Source organism: Panthera onca, chromosome B4, assembly GCF_046562875.1.
Source record: "Panthera onca isolate mPanOnc1 chromosome B4, mPanOnc1 haplotype 2, whole genome shotgun sequence".
NCBI classification, from domain to species: Eukaryota; Metazoa; Chordata; class Mammalia; order Carnivora; family Felidae; genus Panthera; species Panthera onca.
Window position 1 is genome coordinate 38,453,285 of NC_138345.1, and position 22,672 is coordinate 38,475,956.

Genomic DNA, 22,672 nt, shown 5'->3' on the forward strand with positions numbered 1-22,672 from the left:
CCCTCGGATATTTGTGCACCCTCCCCCGCCCCCCACCAGCATCTACACGCCTTTGCTTCTAACTCCCTGCACCTGTGCCTCTTCAAAGGCCGGCCCTTGGGCTGCTGCAGTGGCTTTGTCCTTAGAGACAGAAGTGGCTGGGGCTTCCCAGTCACCTCTAAACAGCTGATAGCCAATGACTGGCTGGGGTGGAAGTGTGAAAGCCCAAGCGAGGACAAACTCTGAGTTGTACCTTACAGTTTGGAACACTTTTGTAGGACAAGGCTGAGGCTGGAGCTCCACCTGACACCATATTCTGGCTATTTCCCCTACGCCTGTCCTCCTTCCCTCTCCTTTACCGGGTTCTCCCAAGAGCATTTCCTTAATTCCATCCGCTTGCACATGGATCCCCCCCGTCTCAAGATCTCCTTCCGGGGAACCCATACTAAGACAACTCTCTCGACTTAGCATTAATGAGAACATTTTGCATGTTTCCTGTTAAATACATTCTCCCAGATCCCCTAATTCCAAACCTTCCTTTCCAGGTCTCCAACCCAAAATATCTTTTTTTTTTTCTGTGTCCTTCCCTATGCCATCAAGTCTCTTTACTCTCAGAGCCCCTATTTTTCCTTGAATCATTATGTTCTAATTACTTCTAGAAAGGCTAATCTTGGGGTTCCTGCGTGGCTCAGTCAGTTAAGCATCCAACTCGTGGTTTTGGCTCGGGTCATAGTCTCATGGTTCATGGGTTTAAGCCCCGCATTGGGCTGACAGTGTGAAGCCTGCTTGGGATTCTCTCTCTCTCTCTCTCTCTCTCTCTTTCTCTCTCTCCCTTTCTCTCTGCCCCTCCCCTGCTTGTGCTCTCACACTCTCTTTCTCTCTCTCTCAAAATAAATAAATAAACTAAAAAAAAAAAAACAAACTAATCTTTGAGCTCTCTTGGGCACATGGAAAGCACTGAACCAGGCAGACGGTGTGAGAGATACAAAGATGTACTTAAGACCATCCCTTTCTTCAATGAATTTACAATCTTGCAGGGGGACAAGATACAAATAAAGGAGGTAGAAGATAAGAGCTGCATGGGTGCACACAAGGAAAACTGCAGGAGCAAGCAACTGTCAGAATGGTCCCCCCAAACAAGGCCACTGTCCACACCACTCCACGCCACTCAATTCTGGCTCTTCTATTTAATCGTAAATATTTAAGAAAATGGAGGTCAGCTCTGGCAGAAATAACCCAAATAAATGGATAACCAAAAAAAAAAAATAAATAAAAAAAAAATAACACCTTGCATTTAATTCTGGTTGCATTATTTTTTTAAATAGTACTTCTTCAGGAAACAGCTCCAGAGGGGTAAGTAGTTTGTCTTAGGAAAGCAGGTAATTAATGACACAGTGTGAATTCAATCCTAAACCAGACTCTTTGAAACCTCAGTTTCTCTATCGGTAAAATGGGACCAATGGTTTGCACTTTACAGAATTGTTATAAGAATTTTAAAAATAACATACACAATATATAAAAAATATCTGGTATGGTAAGCACTATGCAGTAGGTGGTAAGTATTATTATTCCCAGAGGTAATGTTATTGAGCCAAAGGGCATTTTGTACACATATTTTAATGGCTTTTAATAGATACTACCCAAACAGACCAGTTAGCCAAGCCATGGCAGCATTGCCCGGGAACCTGACCATGCCTCCTTACTGCTTTCAGGATAACTCTTAAATACGCAGGACTGTCACCACCTCTTTACAGTTATCTTCTCCACATTCTCTTCCCTCCAAATGATTTTCTATTCTCACATCTCTTTCATGCCTCAGCATCTCAAACATACCACTTACTTGCCTGGAATGCCCTTCTCCTTGTCTATGCTAAGTCCTATGAACACTTAAGAATTCCATTTAAGGGGCACTTTATTTGAGAAATCATCTTGACCTCAGCACAGTCTGACTTCTTCCTCTGGGCTTCCACAGTCTCCAGGACTTACGTCTGCTGCAGGAATTATTCCTGGTAGAGATTGACTTGTCTGTGCTCCCCCATCCTTCTCTTATACTCTCTCTCTCTCTCTCTCTCTCTCTCTCTCTCTCCCACATATACACACACATACATACCACCTGCACATGCCTTGAGAGAACGGATCATATCTTATTTCCTGCACTTAGCAAAATGTCTGGCTCACTATCAAAGCCAAGTGAATGAACATATATAAATAATAACAAAAAAAAATCCAAGCCCATGTTCTCTTTTCTGATTTAATCTGAAGCAGAAAAGAAAACCAAGAACCACTGTTTAATGCACCTTCTACAACAGCCACTCAAAGAGTTAAAGTCACACATTTTCTCCCAGGTCACAGTCCTGCAGGAATCACGATGTGTTTGGACAGCATAGTTCTATCATGAACTTTAGTGGCTGGTAGAAAATGAAAGGGGAGTAAGGACAACAATGAATCCACACTGCAGAGATAAGCCTAATCGGCAACTTAGCTAACAGTTCCTAACCTTCCCTCATCAAACATCTAGTCTGACTTCCTTCTCAATGGAGAAGTCTTGTTCTGTCTCAAGCTCCTCTATCAAGAGGCCGGCAGGAACCACAGTGTCCTAAAAGGTTTTGACCAGGCATCAAAAAATCTGGTTCGGGTGCTGGCTTCACCACCTTGTGACCTTGGGAAAATTGGCTCATTTCTCTGAAAAGGTAGGAATAACTGTTTCTCACCTGTCCCATCAGAGGAGTGTCAGATGAAACACTGGATGTGAAAGTGAATAGCTACATACAAACACAAATATATCCTTATCATTGCTATGGGAGAGGTCAGAGAGCAGAGAGAGGAAAGCAAAAGACTGTGGTCATGCTCTGCCAGGGAATTGGCTCTGTGAGTGACAAGTGACTGTGGAACAACAAATCATAGCAGCCAGCAAAGGTTCTAGGCTTTGTTGTTCCCATGTAAAAGAGCTATGTAAAAATGGCATATAATGTCACCATGTAAAAGTGACAAACATTCTCCTGCCGAGGCATTGTTGAAACAATGTTTACATTTGTAGTGGAACTACCACTAATGTAACTACCCTAATATAGTAGAACTGACCTCTGTCATCTAGTTTTTAAGAAACTGTATACCCTATTCCTGATGAATATAGACACAAACCAAATTCAACAGCACCATTAAAAGGATCATACACCATGATCAATTGGGATTCATCCTTAGGTTGCATGGATGGGTCAACATATGCAAATCAATGAATATGACACATCACATTAATAAAATGAATTATAAAATTATATGATCATCTCAATAGGTGTAGAAAAAGCATTTGACAAAATTCAACATCCATTCATGATAAAAACTCTAAAAAAAACTGGGTATAAAAAATGTACCTCAACTTAATAAAAACCATATATGAAAAATCCACAGCTAAAATCATACTCACTGGTGAAGGGTTAAAAGCTTTTCCTCTAAAATCAGGCACAAGACAAGGATGCCCATTCTCACCATTCCTATTCAACACAGCGCTAGAAGTTCTAGCCACAGCAATCAGGCAAGAAAAATAATTGGAAAGGAAGAAGTAAAATGATCTGTGTGTTGATAACATGGTTTTATATATAGAAAATTCTAAGGGGTTCACCAAAAAACTATTAGATCTGACCAATAAATTTAGTAAAGCAGAATATAAAATCAACATACAAAAATCAGTAGCATTTCTATACAATAACAACAAATTATCTTAAAAAGAAATAAAACAATCCCATTTACAATAGCATCAAAAAACAATAAAATACTTAGGAATAAATTTAACCAAAGGGGTGAAACATCTGTACACTAAAAACTATAAGACATTAATGAAAGAAACTAAAGAAGATACAAATAAATGGAAAGATATTCCATGTTCATGGATTAGAAGAATTAATATTGTTAAAATGTCCATACTACCGAAAGCAACTTACAGATTCAATGCAATCACTCTTAAGACTTCAAAGGCATTTCTTTTTTAGCAGAAATAGAAAAAATAATCCTAAAATTAGTTTGGAACCACAAAAGACTCCAAATAGCCAAAACATATCTGCAAAAGAGGAACAAAACAAGGTATCATGCTTCCTGCTTTCAAACCATACTACAAAGCTATAGTAATCAAAACAGTATGGTACTGTCATAAAAACAGAGGTAGAGACCAACCCCCCAAATAAACCCATACATATACAATTTGATAAGGGATTCAGGAATACTCAATGGAGAAAAGATAGTCTTTAATAAATGTTGCTAAAAAAAATTGAATACTCATATGCAAAAAAATGAAACTAGACCCATATCTTATATCACTAACAAAAATTAACTCAAAATGGGGGCGCCTAGGTGGATCAGTCGGTTAAGTGTCTGACTTCAGCTCAGGTCGTGATCTTGTGGTTCATGAGTTTGGGCCCCATGTCAGGCTCTGTGCTGACAGCTCAGAGCCTGGAGCCTGCTTCAGAGTCTGTGTCTCTCTCTCTTTTTCCTCGCTCCTCTTCTCCCCTTCTCCTTCCCCACTCACATTTTGTCTTTGTTTCTCTCAAAAATAAATAAAGATTAAAAAATAATAAAAAAAATTTAAAAATAACTCAAAATGGTTAAAGACTTAAATGTAAGACCTGACACCATAAAACTCATAGAAAGAAATCATAGGGAAAAAGCTTTGATACTGGTCTTGACAATGATTTTTTAGAAATGACATCAAAAACATAAGCAATAAAAGCAAAAATAAACAAATGGAACTAGATCAAACTAAAAAGCTTTTGCACAGGAAAAGAAACCAACAACAAAATAAAAAGGCAACCTACAAAATGGAAGAAAATATTTGCAGACCACATATCTGATAAAGTGGTAATATTCAAAATATATAAGGGAATCATACAACTCAATAGCAAAATAGAAACAAAAACAAAAACAAAAAAAGCAAATAATCCAATTAAAAATGACCCAAGGATCTACAAAAACATTTTTCCAAAGAAGACACTCATTTAAACAGACAGCAAGTACATGAAAATGTGCTCAACATCACTAATCATCAGGGAAATGCAAATCAAAACCACAATGAGATATTACCTCACACCTGTCAGAATTACTATTCTCAAAAAGATACTGGCTAACAAGCATTGGTGAGGGATGTAGAGAAAAAGGAACCCTGTGCACTGTTGGCGGGAATGTAAATTGGTGCAGCCACTGTGGGACACAGTATGGAGGTTCCTCAAAAAATTAAAAGGAGAGGGGCACCTAGGTGTCTCGGTTGAGCATCTGACTTCAACTCAGGTCATGATATCACAGTTCTTGTGAGTTTGAGTCCTGCATCAGGCTCTGTGCTGATAGCTTGGAGCCTGGAGCCTACTTTGGATTCTGTGTCTCCCTCTCTCTCTACCCCTTCCCTAGTCTCTCTCTCTCTCTCTTTCTCTCTCTCTCTCTCAAAAATAAATTAAAATTTAATTAAAAAAAATTAAAAGTAGAACCACCATATAATCCAAGAATTCAATTTCTAGATATATATCCAAAGAAAAATAAAATCATTATCTCAAAGAGATACCTACATCCCCATGTTCATTGTAGTATTGTTTACAAAGCCAAAGCATGGAAACAACCTCAAGTATCTATCAATGGATGAATTAATGAAGAAAATGTGTTACATTATATATATATATATATGTGTATATATACATAAAATATTATATTATTTCAGCCATGAAATGTAATATTACTCAGCCATAAAAAAGAAGAAATTCTGTCATTTGTGAACAACACAATCTTGAGGACATTATGCTGAGTGAAATACATCAGACAGAAAAAGACAATTACTATACGATTTCATCTATAGGTGGAATCTAAAAAACCAGAATTCATAGACACAGAGAACAGACTGGTGATTTCCAGAAGTGGGGAACAGGACATGGAGGAAATGGGTGAAGGTGGTCATAAATCACAAACTTCTAGTTATAAGATAAATAAGTCTTAAGGATGTAACATACAGGGTGGTGACTATAGTGAGGAAGCAGATATGAAAGTTCTTATTACAAGAGAAAAATTATAACTATGTGCTGTGACAGATGTTAACAAAATGGTGCTAACCATTTGTCAATTATAAATATGAAATCATTCTGTTATACACCTTAAACTTACACAATGTTTTATGTTAATTAACCAATTTTATATGTAAATTATGTTAATTATATGTTAATATGTTAATTCATATGTTAATTGACCTATGTATCTCAATAAAGCTGGAAAAAAAGAAGAAAGAAACTGTCCTCAAGAAGGCTTGGGAGAGGGGCACCTGGGTGGCTCGGTCAGTTAGGTGTCTGACTCTTGGTTTCAGCTCAGGTCATGATCTCACAGTTGGTGGAATCGAGTCCCACATAGGGTTCTGCGCTGACAAGTGTGAAGCTTGCTTGGGATTCTCTGTCTCCCTTTCTCTCTACCCCTCTCCAGCTCGTGTTCGCTTGCTCTGTCTCTCTCTCAAAATAAATAAAAATAAACTTAAAAAGGGGTGCCTGGGTGGCTCAGTCGGTTGAGCGTCTGACTTTGGATCAGGTCATGATCTCGCCATCTGTGAGTTCGACCCCCACGTCAGGCTCTGTGCTGACAGCTCAGAGCCTGGAGCTTGCTTTGGATTCTGTGTCTCCCTCCCTCTCTGCCTCTCCCTTGCTCATGCTCTGTCTCTCTCTCTCTCTCTCTGTCAAAAATAAATAAACATTAAAAAAATAATAATAAACTTAAAAAAATAAAAAAGAAGGCTTGGGAGAAATAGCCCATCTGAAGACTCAGGTTCTGAAATCTAAGCACTTGCTAATGATCCTCATGAATACTAAAAACAACATCAGTGGCCCCAACACAGGCTGAAGACAGGGGTGAGGGAGGAATAGGTAACTCTTCCTGTCTGGCAGGCACTTATGCTACTTGTGATTTGAATCCCACCTAGGAAACACACACAGACAAATCACAATCACAACTCACTTTCCACTGGGGACCACAGCGGAAGGTGTTTTATGGTAATTTGGGGACAAACAGAGGATCCATTCCTCACTTCCTCCCTCCCGGCAGGGCTGCAATGACCCAGGTGTAGTCCCATCCTCTTCCAGATTCTGGAGAAGAGGAGATGAAGTGGAAGTGCTTAGTGGCCTGAGTGCTTAGTGGCCTGAGTCTGGAGACTGTGTCCAGCCCAGTGAGGGCAGACCCTTGTGCCTGAGAAGGGCATAGCCTCAAGGCTAACTGAACGGCCCTCTCAAAGCCCCAGTTCCCAGCAGTGCTCTTGAAGCTCTTTGTGTCCAATCTGCAGAATGCATTGGCCACATGCTAAGTAGCACGGTCTGAGAGCAGGCTTGCAATCACTGGAGGTAGCAGTGGTGACTCAGAGGGGGTTGGGGTTATCCATCACACCGCTGCTAAGCCCAGTCTCCAACTATAGTTTGATCTGGCAGACCACATGTGTCTTACCAGTGAACATGGCCTTCCATACAGCTCATATACACAATTCAGCCAAAGCAAATGCTTCCTATTCCATATGAATACAGCATGGGGGTGTTCATGCCTTCATTTAATAAATATTTACTACATGCAGGCACTGTTTTAAGTGCCAAAAGGCAGCAATAAGTCAAATCTAGCAAGCTTTTGACCTTGTGGAATTTATATTCCAGTAGAGAGAGATGAACAATAGATACATAAATCCAGTAAGTACTTTGAGAGAGTAAAAAGTGCTGGAAGAAGACACCCTCCTCCCTAAGTCACCTTTCGGTACCCCTCACTGGCATCGCTGCTGAGGACGCTAGAAGCAACCAGAGTGGGGAGGCTCCACTCTAGTGGAGAGGGAGACACAGAATCTGAAGCAGGCTCCAGGCTCCAAGATGTCAGCACAGAGCCCAACTCGGGACTCGAACTCGGGAATGGCGAGATCATGACCTAGGCCGACATCGGCCGACTCAGCTTAACCGACTGAGCCACCCAGGCGCTCCTGGTCATACCTATTTTTTTTTTTTTTTTAATTACATAGGCTAAACACGGAGACATCAACAGTGTTATTTCTAGACAGTAATATTCTTTTTAAGTTTATGTAAAATTTTATTTATTTTGAGAGAGAGAGAGCACATGCATGAACACACAAGAGCATGCAGGGGAGGGGCAGAGAGAGAGGGAGGGAGAATCCCAAGCAGGCTCCGCACTGTCACTGCAGAGTCCGACTCATGGCTGCTTCTCATGAACCGTGAGGTCATAACCTGAGCCGAAATCAAGAGTCAGGTGCTTAACCAACTGAGTCACCCAGGCGCCTCTCTGGATGGTAAGCTTAAGAGGTGATTTTTTTTTTTCTCCTTCTGTATTTTCTAATATTTTTGCTATTACAATGTATTATTTGTGCAATAGTGGGGAAAAAAACAGTTTTTTAAATGAGAAGAAAAACTTAGCTAAATAAAATTAATAGAAGTATATTTGGACAAGTAGGCAGGGACCAGATCTCAGGATGGTGAATAGCATCTAACCCCACCACTTTGTGGTTTAGAAAGCAATTTTGCAAAATTATCACCCTCAACCCTCACAAGACTTTCTCAAGGTTACATAGGAAATAAACCCCAGTGCAGGAAAATACCTGACCCTTAGGTCCCTGGCTTCTTGGCCAGTATGTTTTTTCATTATTCCACATGCCCTTCTGTAGCTGACCTCACTTCTCTTTATAGCTGAAGCCTTCAGAAAGCCTCTGAGCACCCCAGGTCCTAACTCCCCATCTCTCTGCCTTCATCACCCCCGCGCCCCACAGTGGCCACGCTGATTCGTTCATATGTGAGTTTACTGAACTAACTAGTCCGAGTCCCTACCAGGTTCTGAGCATTGTACTAGGTGCTCAGGATAGAGTGGAGAACTAACTGCCCCCACCCCCACCGCCAGTGCAGGGGAGAGGCTTTAACTAATACATGAAAATATAATACATATATAACTGCACCGAAGTAAAAGTAAAGAGTGTTATGCAAATAATTAGCATCAGAGGGAGCTGAATGGAACTGAGGTACTACTTACTAGCCCTTTGCTCAGTATTGAGCAAAACATTGTTGCTGAGTCTCCAAGGTAAGTCAGGCAGATACAGTTGGAGGTCAAAATTACAAGAGCCCAAATCCCAGAGAATGCATGTTCTGGATGGAGAGGTGGCAGGCAAAGCCAAATGAAAAGTTAATTAAGGACATTGTGCACACTTACAGTAATGAACCAACCCACTAAACCTTCTCCGCAGCAAGGTGGAGTTTACCAACCACATCACCAGAAATGTCACAAGTCAACATCAGACATGTCACAGGATGATTGTGGCCGGGAGAGGTCACTCACAGAAGTCTGGGAATGGGAAAGAAAGGAAAATGTGCAGCTAACCATACAGGAAAGGAGGTTCCATGTCTGAGTGGCACAAGACTGCAGGACATTACCGGTTGGAGGGGGCGCACATGCAGGAAAGTCTTCTGTACATAAAGCAGGACTTAAATGGCCTTGGAGAGGTCATGGGATTTGGATGGTCTTCAAGGTAATCTCATTTAGCAAGACCACCAGGATTCCCCAGAACCTGAGGCACAGTCGGGGACACTTTTCTCTTCCAGATGCTGGTGGCTGGCTTCCTGGCCTCTCACCGGCCCAGGGACTGGAGCAGGGAGGCCTGGGGCCCTCGATCATGTCTGAAGGCTTCTAAGTGTCTCTCTAGCTGTGCTCTGAAGAGCCAGGAGTGCTGCTGGCCACCCAAGGCTGAACATAAAGACTGATTTCAGCACCAGGAAAGCCGGCAAATGAGAACACCTGGCTAATTAGCTCACCTGGGCATGGGGTTTTACTGCAATATATCTATAAGTGAAGTTCAAAAACTTCCAGGTGCTAGGAGCCACTGGGGACAGAATATGCAAGCCAGGTTCTGTTCTCCGTTGCCATTTGCTATTACATCACGGCACCAGGGATCAAGGCTGTGGTGAGCCCCCTGGACACACTGGTGACTGCACGGTAACAGTATAGCAATAAATATTTAGTAATGGTAGCAAACTTTCACATGAAACTTAAGAGTTAGGAGACACTCTTTTTTACAAGTTAATATCTTATTTGTGGGGCACATGGGTGACTCAGTGGGTTGAGCATCCAACTCTTGATCTCAGCTCAAGAGGTCATGATCTCACGGTTCATGGGTTCAAACCCTGCCTCGGGCTCTGCGCTGACAGTGCAGAGCCTGCTTGAGATACTCTCTCTAAAATAAATAAATAAATAAACAAACAAATAACTTTTAAAAAAGCTAATATCTTATTTGTAACACACACATGCACGCGCGTGTACACACACACTGCTACATGGTTTTTAAAGGTTGTGCTATCTTATTTGTAGTAAGAACATGCGTAGGCCCGGGAATGCCCACACATCTCACAGATGTCACCTCTCCATGTGACCCTGAGTCATCCTCAATGACACCTGCATCCCCAAGGCACTTTGACTTGGCAGTGTGGCCTGTGAGTGGAGCAGGAGAGCCTCAGACAAAGACTCCGGGAACCTGTGTTCATCCTGGATCTCATTCTCTGCTTTCTCTGAGTAACACAAGTCTGTGGCTTTAGACAGCCCTGGGTTCAAGTCCCAGCTCTGTCCCTTACTACTCATGCGACCCTCAGCAAGGTATGTAACTTCTCTGAGCCGCTTTCCTCCTTTGTTAAACACGGGTGATAGGAGTACCTCTTGCAAAGTTGTCCAGAAGATAGTAAGACACAGAGCATGTGAAGTGGGTAGGGCCCATACTTAGTACTCATTAAGTACTGATTATGTTACTGTTGTTATCACAGAGACAGCACTGTGTCATTCTCTCGCCTGAATGCATGAACTAGGACAGAACTCCTGGGGTAGACATTGTCCCTCTTGCTTCGTGAAATCAGCGTGCTGCAGCAGGGTGGACCCGGGTGCCCAGGGAGGCACCTTGGTTTGTAGGCACCTTCTCCCGCAGGCAGGCAGGCAACTGTGGTCACCGGGGCGGCCGGCGGAGTCTTGCTCCTGAACCCTACCACTACCCTGTCCAATAGAGTAGCTGCAAACCACGCGAGGCCATCAAGTGCTTGAAATGTGGCCAAACTGACATGCGTTGTAAGAATAACGTAGTTCAGAAAAAAAGAAATGTCAAATATCTGATTAGCACATTTGCAGATTGCACTTGAAATGATATTTGGTGTGTATCAGGTTCAACAAAAGGTTAATAAAACCAATTTCCCCTGTTTACTTTTTCTGAAGTGGCTACTAGAATATTGAAAAGCATTATGTGTGGCTCCTGTTATGTGTCTACCGCATAGCACGGGCCTGGCAAGTAAGCTCCATGGAGGCCAAGGCTTTGTGGCTTTGGTCCACAGCTGGGTCCCCAGCACGTGGAACAGGCCCTAAATGAATGAGTGAACCCATAAGCATGTGAGGCCTGGGGGAGAGCTTTCAAGAGCTGGAGGCCATGCTTGAGAATGTGGGGACAGTCCTGAGGCAGTCTGGGGGGGGGGGGGGCAGTGTGGGCTTCATACAGGTGAGTAAATGGAGTCTGAAAACAGTATTAAAAACTTGTCCCCAAACAGCCAGATTCAACCCAAGGGCGTCTCAGACCTATGCCCTTTCTACTAAATCCCTTTACCTCCCACAGCAATATAGAGTTAAGGAAAGAAAAGTCGATTTTGGATTTTTTTAAAAACAGCATACTCCCTCACGTTAGCACTGATGTCCCAGCATTGGAAAAGTCACTTGGCCTCCTCGGGTGCTGGGCTCATGTCTTTTCCACTCTATAAACCACGAGATGGCATCGATTTCATTTCTTTTTCCCGGTGGGCATAGAGGAGAAATCCCAGCCCAGAAGGTAGTCTCCAAGGCTGAGCCCTAAATATTTTCCCACTCTCCTCTCCACTGTTTGACTCCCAAAAAGGCTCTCCCGTTGAGGTTTCCTCACATCGTCCAAATCAATAATTTGTTTGTTTAAGGGTTTGCTTTGATTTTGCTTAGTTTTAGATGCTTTTCATCAGAAGCCAAAACCTTGCAGACTTTTTCCTTGATCTTGTAATGAAATTCCCTTAGAGATATTTAATTCTAGATAGAGCTTCAGCTATGCCACAAATCTAAGACATCTAAATAATAAACATCCTGCCATCTTCAAATAAAAATCTCAGAAGGCAGGGGCGCCTGGGTGGCGCAGTCGGTTAAGCGTCCGACTTCAGCCAGGTCACGATCTCACGGTCCGTGAGTTCGAGCCCCGCGTCAGGCTCTGGGCTGATGGCTCAGAGCCTGGAGCCTGTTTCCGATTCTGTGTCTCCCTCTCTCTCTGTCCCTCCCCCGTTCATGCTCTGTCTCTCTCTGTCCCAAAAATAAATAAACGTTGAAAAAAAAAAAAAAATCTCAGAAGGCAAAGGGGCTTGTCTCCCTTACATCTGCCTTTACTCTTCTGTTGCCGACTATACCAATGAATTCCCTACATTTTGTTTCGAAAAACGGAAGGTACTCAACCCACTAGCAGCCTCTCATGTTTCCACTCGGGATCCTGATGCTGTGTGAACATTTTCCGCTGCTTTTATGCCAGTGAAACCCTCTTATGTCTCTGCCTTGCTTGCTCTCCCCTGTGGCGCACTGAGCGAATTCCCCTCCTGACTTGGTCCCGGCCTCCCTACCCTCCCTACATGGAGCTTTCCGGAAAAGACCCTGTCTTATTTCCATTTCCAACCCTGGCTCCAAGGGCCTCTCAAATTTTAACCTAAGATAAGAGTTGTTAAGAGCCCAAACGGATTTCTTGGAGAAGATTCCACCCACCTCTCCCCAGCCTGGGGTGAGACGCCAACACTATTTTTGATCAGAAAGGATAAAAAAAGATTTACCAGGCTCAACCGTGTCATTCTACAGCAAGAAAAGGGCCTCTGCCAGGCACCAGGGGCAGTACTGCCTTTTCAGTGCAACCTGACGCACAATGCAGGGCAAACCGAGTTACCCACCCATGTCTCAGCTACCTGTTGAACCGTTATGGATCTCTGTCCCCTTTCCTGCCACCCAGCAGACCAGGACTTGAGGAATGCACGCTAGTTTTAAACAAGCAGCAAGCACCAGGGCAGTAAATCTGTTTTTTCAAAAATAACGGTGTGCTGCATTCCAAAGCCCAACAAATTCACCTGGTGGATATCTTCAGCGGACATTTATGGAGGAAGCCCTTAGTGCAAGATGTTGTGTTCCAGAACAGGGATAAAAAGTGAGCAGCACATTATCCGTGCCCTCAAAAGCTCACAGTCTAATGGAGATGGATGTACGTGACAAACTTAAATGTAGGGCAGAATGAGGAAAAGTAGTAGGAAAAGTATGTTTGTGTGTGTACTAAAAAAGGGTGGGAAGAAATACACCCCAATGTTAATGATGACTATCTCTGTTTATTGGATTTATGGGCCATTTTTTTTCTCTTCTTATACTATCTGCTATATTCTCAGTTCTTTTTATGACAAACACACAGTGCTTCAGGGCGCCTGGCTGGCTTAGTTGGTAGAGCATGTGACTCTTGATATCAGGGTCATGAGTTCAAGCCTCACGTTGGTTGTGAAGCCTACTTAAAAATAATATGCTGCTTATGAATAAAGAAATAAAGTATGTTTTTCAAGAAAAAAACCAACACATTATGAAGGATAGCTATTTGGATGATAAATGAAGGCTTTGTGGAGAATAGGGTAAGGACATTGGCCCCGCAGGATAGGTAGAATTGGGTGGTGAGGTTGGGGGAGATGATCTCAGGCTGAGGAGAAGCATGAAATGGCCCCCAGGGCTGAAGCGATGGGGAGGACAATTTGGGAAAATGTGAGTAAGAGGACAGTAGTACAGGCACTCACCTAGAGTGGGAAGTATAGCAGGGGGTCTGGAGGCCTCAAATGCTGTGCCAAGTAGACTCAGTTGCTTATTCTCTGTGTTTCTTTGGCCCTTTGTGTTTGTTGCTAATATACCACTCATCATACCGCATTACACATGGCTGTATTCCTGTCTATACCTTACTCAATTTTCAGGTCTCGGAGGTCAGGGATCGTGGCTCATTCATTCTGTAACCATAGCACCTAGCATAACAACTAGCCCATAACAGGAGTCGACAGATGCTCCTTGGATGAACTGAATTCTAAGAGGGTTATTCTTTATTTTGTAGGTAGTAAGGAGTCATCATGAGATCCAGAACCTAACATACTTCAGGCAGTTATTATGTACCAAGCACTATGCTAAGTGCAAAACTATATTGTCTTCGTTGGTCCCACCTATAATCCTGTGTGCTACGTCCACCCTTGTTCACACACAAGGCTCAGAAAGGTTGAGTAACCTGCCTAAGGTCTTACAGCCAGTGGTCAGAGAAGCCAGGAGAGTCTGAAGACGGTGTGGAGGACAGGGTCAAACAGCAACATCACAGAAACAAGGAGACGACACCCGTTCGAGGCTGAAGGGACCTGAGGTAGCCCCGCTGCTCGGAGAAGGGAAGTGAGGAAAATAGAAGGCGGGGTGGGGGAGTCTGGAGGCAGTGCTGAGAACGGAGGGCTGACTGCTCCTGAGCTGCTAAATGTCCCAAGCACATTTATTATTTCTGATGTCAACAGAGGGACAGACAGCACCCACAGGGACTTGCCCTGTCCTTGGAAGAGCTCCCGCCCATCAGAACAAGGCTTGTGGAAAGAGCTCCTCCCCAGGCAGCCTTCTGACATTTTCCTGTCCACTGTATTTCTCTAAAAGTTCCCAGACTGGGGGGGGTGGGGGCCCTTATTGAGCGTCCATCTTCGGCTCAGGTCATGATCTCACGGACCGTGGGTTCAAGCCCCGCGTTGGGCTCTGCACTGGCAGTGTGGAGCCTGCTTGGGATTCTCTTTCCCCGACTCTCTCTCTCTCTGCCCCTTCCCCATTTGCTGTCTCTCTCTCTCTCTCTCTCTCTCTCTCTCTCTCTCTATTGAAATAAATACACTTTAAAAAATGATAACAAATAAAAAATTAAAAAAATAAAAGTTCCCAGCCGGGGACATCTTCATGAACATATCAGTAAGGCTGGCCTTGACACAGGTAAATCAATTTCCTCCGCCCAGATGAAAGCCAAGTGGGGAGTCAGGAACAGTGTCCAGTCCCACCTCCATCACTGACCCCCAGACCAGGATTCCTATTGTATGTTCTCACAGACTTCAAGCCCCTCCCTAGCATCTCTCCCCACTGTAATGGATAACTACGTGTGTCATCAGTTACCATCTCTTTCCCCTGCTGGACTGTGAGCCCACCTGAGGCCAGGGCCTGTCCGTCTCAGCCCCAGCGGTCCGCCCAGCACTTCCCTAGAGTACTGAGCACGAGGCAGCTGCAGTGTCTGGTGGGTGGACTGATGGCTGGTTTCTGGGATGCCCTCTCTCTGGGTTGGGACTGTGTGAGAGAAGGCAGCCATGCCCCAGACTTCTCCTCACGGCAGGGATCCTCCAGCAGTGCTGGCCCTCTGGGGGCCACTGTTTCTCCCCACAGTTCACGTGGTCAGTTAGTGTAAGATTTATGCACCCCTCCGCCCACCCCGGGAAAATTCCTCAGATTCCCTTGCAAACAGGAGATGGTGAGCAAGGGAGTGTTCCTCTTTCAAACAGTGATGAAACTGTATGTTTGCACTCTGCACACCTCACTGCTCAACTTGGAAACATTTTTCCTGGTCCTCTGCCTCAGGAAGGGGCAGCTGAGTGTCCCTGTGAGACTTGACACCAGCAATGGTCCTTCATCCCTGCCCCCTAACTTTGGCCCCACATCTCACTTGAGGATGGCCCTTCTCCTTCACAATCCATAATGGCAAGGATGACCGCTCAGGTTCCTGGAGGCAGGGGGAGGCCGGGGAGGCCCTCTGGCAGGACATCCTGTCCAGCAGATCCCCAAATAACTCCTGAGGCTAACAGCTCCAATCCAACCTGCACCCAGCAGTTTGCAACCTGTCCCTCAACATGAAAACAGTAGCCACTGACTTCACAGTGCCATAGGGTGGTGTCCACAGAAGGAAGTGACCTCCTTCCTTTTAATACATTCATTCCCAGAAAACAAAATGAAGTTCTTCTGTCCTTCGCTTGTTTCTGGGACAGTGCGTAACGTTAACTCCCCAACACAGCTGACAGTTGAAGGCTAAGAATAACCGTGGGCTGGTTGCTCCCCTCTGATTCTTCTCTCTGCTTCCAGTCCGGTATCCTCCCCCTCCCCTCACCTCCAGCTTGGCACTGCAGTCCCTGGATGGTCCTTGCCAGACAGTGTATGATTGCCTCTCCACCCTGAAGACAATTGTACTCAGGTGACCTCTCTGCCCCCACACTACTGGTCCTTCCTGAGTCGGCTGCTGAGAATGCATGAGAGATGCACACACAGGATCCAGCAATGTGATCAGCGAGGCTTGGTCCGGGGCACTCTCGCCCCCGCTCAGCTCCTATGTGCCAGCCACAAAAGTCCAGGAGGACACAGAGTTCATGAGCATTGTCAATGAATGATTTCCCTTGCTTACGTTTGCAGAAAGTAGGGCACGGATCTGTGTTCCATCGTGCGGTGCCCGCGAGATGCCTCTGCAAGACAACAGGCTGGTTAAGGAAGCACGGCTGGCATTACAAGTGGCTTGAGGTTGGCTGCTTTCCTCCCAACGCAGTTGACTGAGGATGGTCCCTCTGGAGATCATCAGAAGTGATGTGATTGCACTTAGGGATCTGAGGTGGGATCAACGTCTAAGACCTGGGCAGACCCAGGCGATGATGGTAGTAATACCACCCACACTTCCAGGGTTGGGAAACAATGGCTTTGTAAGGGAAGCCCCCACTGTAGGGGGCACTTCTGGGGTGGGAAGAGCTGGAGAGTGGAATGGATTCAGTGAAAAATTACACGAATTCACAATAGACACTAGTGTTTAGGCATGTGATCTCAGGCCATACAGGCCTGTACCCTTAAAACATCACCCTGTCACTCCCTCCTCTGAACCCCTCAGTGGTTCCCACATTTGCCAAAGGAGTGAACTCGCTTCCTGAGCTTCTGGGGCTCTTTGTGGTCCTAAGAGGTGCTGCATAGACAGTTCCCTGAAGTAGGACAACCAACCTGGAGGGGAGGGTGTTTTTCTTAGGAAAAGGAATCATCTACATCCAGGGATTCTCTGGTGGGTTCTCTGAAGAATCCTTCCCGCTCTTCCTGCCACCCATCCTCCCTCCAGCCACTCCTTCTCACTCATGTTGTTGCCATATCTAAAACTCTCCTATGTCCCTTCCCTCCTACCAAACGTCATCCACCGTTTAGGCAGGGGCTTTGTCTTCTAGGGCTGCCATAACAAATCATCAAAAGTTAGGTGTCTTGGGGCACCTGGGTGGTTCAGTCAGTTAAGCGTCTGACTCTTGATTTCGGCTCAGGGCATGATCTCACAGTTTCATGAGTTCAAACCCCGCATCAGGCTCCATGCTGATAGTGCAGAGCCTGCTTGGGATTCTCCCTCTTTCTCTGCCCCTCCCCCACTCACACTCCGTCTGTCTCTCTCAAAATAAATAAACTTAAAAAAAATTAGGTGTCTAAAAACAATAGAAATGTATTCCCTCATTGTTCTGGAGGCCAAAGGTATTTTTTTTTTAATTTATTTTAATGTTTATTTATTTTTGAGAGAGACACAGACAGAATGTGAGTGGGTTGGGGCAGAGAGAGAGGGAGACACAGAATCCGAAGCAGGCTCCAGGCTCTGAACTGTCAGCACAGAGCCCAACGTGGGGCTTGAACTCAGGAACTGTGAGATCATGACCTGAGCTGAAGTCGGAAGCTCAACCGACTGAGCCACCCAGGCGCCCCTGGAGGCCAGAGGTCTTAATCCTAGGTGTCCACAGGGCTGTGCCCCCTCTGAAGGTTCTAGGGGAGAAATCAGTCCTTCCTTCTTCCAGCTTCAATCTGTGCCTCTGTCCTCACATGGCCGTCCCTTCTCAGTGTCTGTTCTCTGCGTCTTCTATAAGGACACTTGTCATCGAATGGAGGGCCCACGTGTACAACCCAACACCATCTTGTCTGGAGATCTGTGTCTTTTTTACATCTTCCAAGACCCTTCTTCTGATAGAGTCACATTCGTAGGTCTGGACATGGACCTATATTTTCACCATTCACCTTATTGCAGGCAGTGATTCTCAGTCTTCATCTGGGAAGACTGATTCCAGATGCCAGGGTGGGGGGGCAGGGGGGCCTCAGTCCAGAGATTCAGTTTCAAATGACCCTGGGTAGGGTCAATGTGCGAAGTATGTGTGTGGGTTTTTGCTCTTTGTTTGTTTGGGTTTCCCAGTTTCTCAGGAACAACCTGGGAAGAACCACCATTTCAAGTGTGGAGGACTCATGCATCTCATCCAAGCAGACACTACGAGGGATACTGACTTTCCTGACTGCTTTCTCCTCCAGGATCATTTCAATGTAGCCTCAGATCAGACTGCCATCTGCTGGTTTTTAAATGTTGCACAGGGGTGCCTGGGTGGCTCAGCCAGTTGAACGTCCAACTCTTGATTTTGGCTCAGGTCATGATCTCATGGTTTGTGAGATCGAGCCCCAAGTTGGGCCTGGTGCTGACAGCACGGAGCCTGCTTGGGATCCTCTCTCTCTCTCCCTCTCTCTGCTCCTACCCCCACTCGTGCTCTCTCTCTCTCTTTCTCTCTCTCAAAGTAAATAAACTTAAAAAAAATAATAAATGCTGGACAAATGTCAGAGACCTAGTGCTCCACCTTCTCCAATCCACGCCCCATTTTTATAACAAATATTTGCAACCACTCTCTTTACTCCCTGAAACGATACTCCCAGACAAGTGAGTCAACACACATGCATAATTTAGCTCTAACTGCAATATGCAGGAGAAAAAAAGGAAAGCAATTTATATTAAAATAATAAATATTTCATTATGTAGGTGTTCATGCGTGACTGCATGGGAACGCACTAATGAAGCAGTCAATGCTTACACCTGCTTACAATGAATACATCTACATGAGGAGTACGAGGGAATAAAAGACTAGGGGACGACAGAATTTTAAAAATGTTAGGATAAGAAATAACAAACCCACTTACTGGTTTGGATCCGACAAGAGGAAGAAGGAAATAGTCTTAACAGAGGTAGGGATAACAAGTCAGGTGAAATTACTAATGTGAAAGTAGATACAACCAGGAAGGATGCTATTCTTGAGAATGAGTTAAACTTTATATAGTGTCCTAATAATTTATTATGCTGACATGGCACAGGGCAGTGACAAAGAGTCATGGAAAACACTGTCTCCCATCTGGAAATCCCACCCACAGAGTGGAGGCATACATTCAGTCTTCAGCATTAAAAAAGCTGTGGAAGCAATAGCCTTTTCATTCAGGCAGTGGGAAGGGGAGGGCAGATTGAAAAATGTTGTTTGATAGATCTCAAAGGGAAATATCAAAGTAAGAGTGAAAAAGAAAGGCAACCCCAAAGTAAATCACCGTAATGTGATCCTATCATTGTCCTACGATGGTATAGACATATATTAGAATAGAAACTATTTTAAGCGTATTTATTTTGAGGGGGGAAGGGGCAGAGAGAGAGAATCCCAAGCAGGGCTTGAACTCACAAACTGTGAGATCATGACCGGAGCGGTAATCAAGAGTCAATCAACCCAACCGACTGAGCCATCAGAGTGCCCCGAGAATAGAAACTATTTTAAAAGCAGGTTTTACAAAGGAGTTTATTGACATGGCAATATTTCATGTGCCTCCGCTAATTTAATGATATGTTGCCCTACATCTTCCTGTGTTAGGTGAAGTCCCAAATCTTCTGTTACAAATCTGTAAGTGGTTTCCTTGCTTTTGCAGTAACTACACATTGCACTAAAACCCTTTTCAGTTAAATATATGTTTGGAAATGCTCTAATCTAGACAGAATGCATAGAGTGGGGAAATTATCCAGTCATTTCAAGATTTTGTCTTTATTCTAGTCAGGCTTCTCTTCCCCAGAAACCATCTCCTAAATTACTGGGCTTTTGGCATAACGTCTCTGAAAACTTCTCAGTATTACATGTAGAAAAGTATGACTGATTTGTATTTGTTTGGGGTTGAGTTTGACAGGGCAGGTGACGATTCTTCACTGATGGGGTAGCACCCTCAGCCCCCACACGGTAAATTGCAGGGCCCTTGTCAGGGGATGTAGCAACTCAAAGCCATCCTTACAGATTTACTAAATGCCTTCTGAGGCTTCCATCCTCAAAGCACTGTGGTCCCTGGGCCAGAAGCAGCATCTGGGAGTCTGTTGGAAATGCAGAATCTGAAGCCTTGAACTAGACCTATGGGTGGGAATGTGTGTTTTAACAAGTTCCCCAGGAGATTCAAAGGCACACTGAACGCCTGGGAAGCACTCCTCTGGGGGGCAGTGCTGACCCCATTAGAAATACTGACCAAACCCAACCTTACCGGTGTCTCCAATGGGCCCACCAAGGTCAAAGGTCGGTCACCTGTATTTTTTGCTCCTCTTCCTGTCACTGAGTTACTTGAGGACAAGACGGGTTTGGGATTCTTCTCTCGGATCTGCACGCAGCCGCCAGCACAGAGACGCGTACACAGCTGTGGCCCTAAAAAATCCCGTTGTCTGTATTCCCTCAGGGCTGAATCCTCCTTTTAACCAGAAAAAAACAAGTTCCATTACTCCTCCGTAGAAGCACAAGCAATAGATCCCCAGCACTCACTGGGACTGAGTTTCAACACCGGTGTTTTGTAAATTTCACTGCCAGCCTGCCTAAGACCAGTTTTTGAATGAAGAGCAACTGTCTCCCTCCCCACTCCCTCTGCCAGTAAGCTGCTGTGGTGGGCTTCACTCTCAGAGAAAGAAGAAATAAAAGCAACCCCCCTACCCCAGTTGTTCTATGATAACTACAGAGATGATAGATGCTGTTGCATGCAGACTCAGGCAGAAGATACATAAATAGCAACATGAAAAAGCAGGGAAAGGAGCTTCCCTGTGACAAGAGGTTCCAGTGGGAGATCCTTTTGCTGAGGTGTGATTTAAAAGGTCAGATTCAGGGTTGCCTGGGTGGCTCAGTCAGTTAAGTATCCTAAGAGTCCAACTCTTGATTTCAGCTCAGGTCATGATCTCAGGGTTCGTGAGTTCGAGCCCCACACTGGGCTCTGTGCTGACATCACAGAGCCTGCTTGGGATTCTGTCTCCCTCTCTCTGCCCCTCCCCTGCTTGTGTTCTCTTTCTCTCTCAAAAATGGATAAACAAACTTTGAAAGGTCAGATTCATATGTGGAGCTTGAGAAACTTAACAGATGAGCAGGGGGAAAGGGAAGGGGAAAAAATAGTTTCAAACAAAGAGGGAGGCAAACCATAAGAGACTCTTAAATACAGAGAACAAACTGAGGGTTGATGGGGGAGGAGGGGAAAATGGGTGATGGGCATGGAGGAGGGCACTTTTTGGGATGAGCACTGAGTGTTGTATGTAAGCAATGAGTCACAGGAATCTACCCCCAAAGCCAAGAGCACACTGTATACACTGTTATGTTAGCTGACTTGACAATAAATTATATTTTTTAAAAAAAAGTGTGTTAAAAAAAAAAGGTCAGATTCAGTGACCTACGAACTCCTGGCCCATCCCCCCCATCCTATCTAGTGGAATGCTAACCCCCTGAGTGAGTGTCCCAGCTGGGGGTGAGGGGAGGCCAGCTGAGCCACCAGCAGAATGGCCAAGCTTGAGAAAAGCTGAGCTGGGAGCAGCAAAGGGGAGAGGAGACTTCCTTCAACCCACCTTTCAACCCGAGCCCACAGCCTACAGAGCTGCAGTCACCATCAGCTTCATCCCCCACCCCCTGCTGTGGGCAGAAGGATGGCTCAATACCTTAGCCCACAGTCTCCACTTCCGGACCCTCACTTCCTTCCTTCATCAAGCAATGATAAAGACCCAAGGCAACTGGAAACCACCCACCCTGTTCCCCCACTGCAGTGAATTCATTTCTTTGATCACATTCAGGCCCCAGCCCGACACATCATGCCATTCCAATACCACATTTCCCAGATGGCACTGCAGCTTCCTGTTGACATGTCCTAACTGGGCTCCAAGGACCAAGGTGTGGCTCACCCCTCTTATCTCTCACATCTGGCACCGTGCCTCACATTCAGAAGTTGTAGTGTAAATATTTGGGGACTGAAAGAGTAAAGGGGGCAATAGGGCCAATTACAGTGCGACAGACCAAAAAGGCTGAGCCATCACCTTTGTTAGGAGAACAAAAACGCATTCTCATTATAAGCCTTCTTTGGGGCATGTCACCAACTGGCCCATTTTCAGAGCTGCTCTCTTACCTCTGTCATGACCATCATCACCATGCCACCACTAACAGCAAACTTAAAAGGTAAAAGGTATAACTGTAAATCACACTTTTTTTTTAAGACCCTGGAGGCAGTGTAATAATTAGCTAAAGCATCAGGTTCTAGAGGCAGAGAAATTCGTAGGTTCAAATACTCCTTCTACAAAGCATAAGTCATGAATCTTTGTCAAATGATTTCACTCTGATACTGTTTCCTTGTCTATAAAATGCAAATGGGAATCCCACATCCTCATGGGGTTCTGGTGAGACAGTACATGTGACAGAATGAGCCTTTTGACTGTCATTTGACATTTTTATCCTTGGTCCCCAAGAAGCCACCCAGGCTGTGCTAAAACAAATAGTGAGTAGGGTTTCTTCCCTTCTACTCTGGGATAAAATGGCATGGACATAACAAGGCAGGG

General features: G+C 44.8%; 1 protein-coding gene across 8 annotated transcripts in view; it reads right to left on the minus strand.

Moving 5' to 3' along the window:
* Window positions 1–22,672, minus strand: part of CRACR2A (calcium release activated channel regulator 2A) — a 131,643-nt gene that overhangs the window by 89,313 nt on the left and 19,658 nt on the right. For 4 of the 8 annotated variants that reach the window (XM_078450161.2, XM_078450156.2, XM_078450159.2 and 1 more), the window contains one exon: window positions 20,406–20,565. The exons of 2 other annotated variants lie outside the window; for them this stretch is intronic. The gene's annotated coding sequence lies outside the window, so the exon portion shown is untranslated. Of the gene's footprint in view, window positions 1–16,450; window positions 17,438–20,405; window positions 20,566–22,672 lie in introns of those variants that run through there. 2 more of the 8 variants (XM_078450157.2, XM_078450162.2) reach the window with 2 other exon arrangements.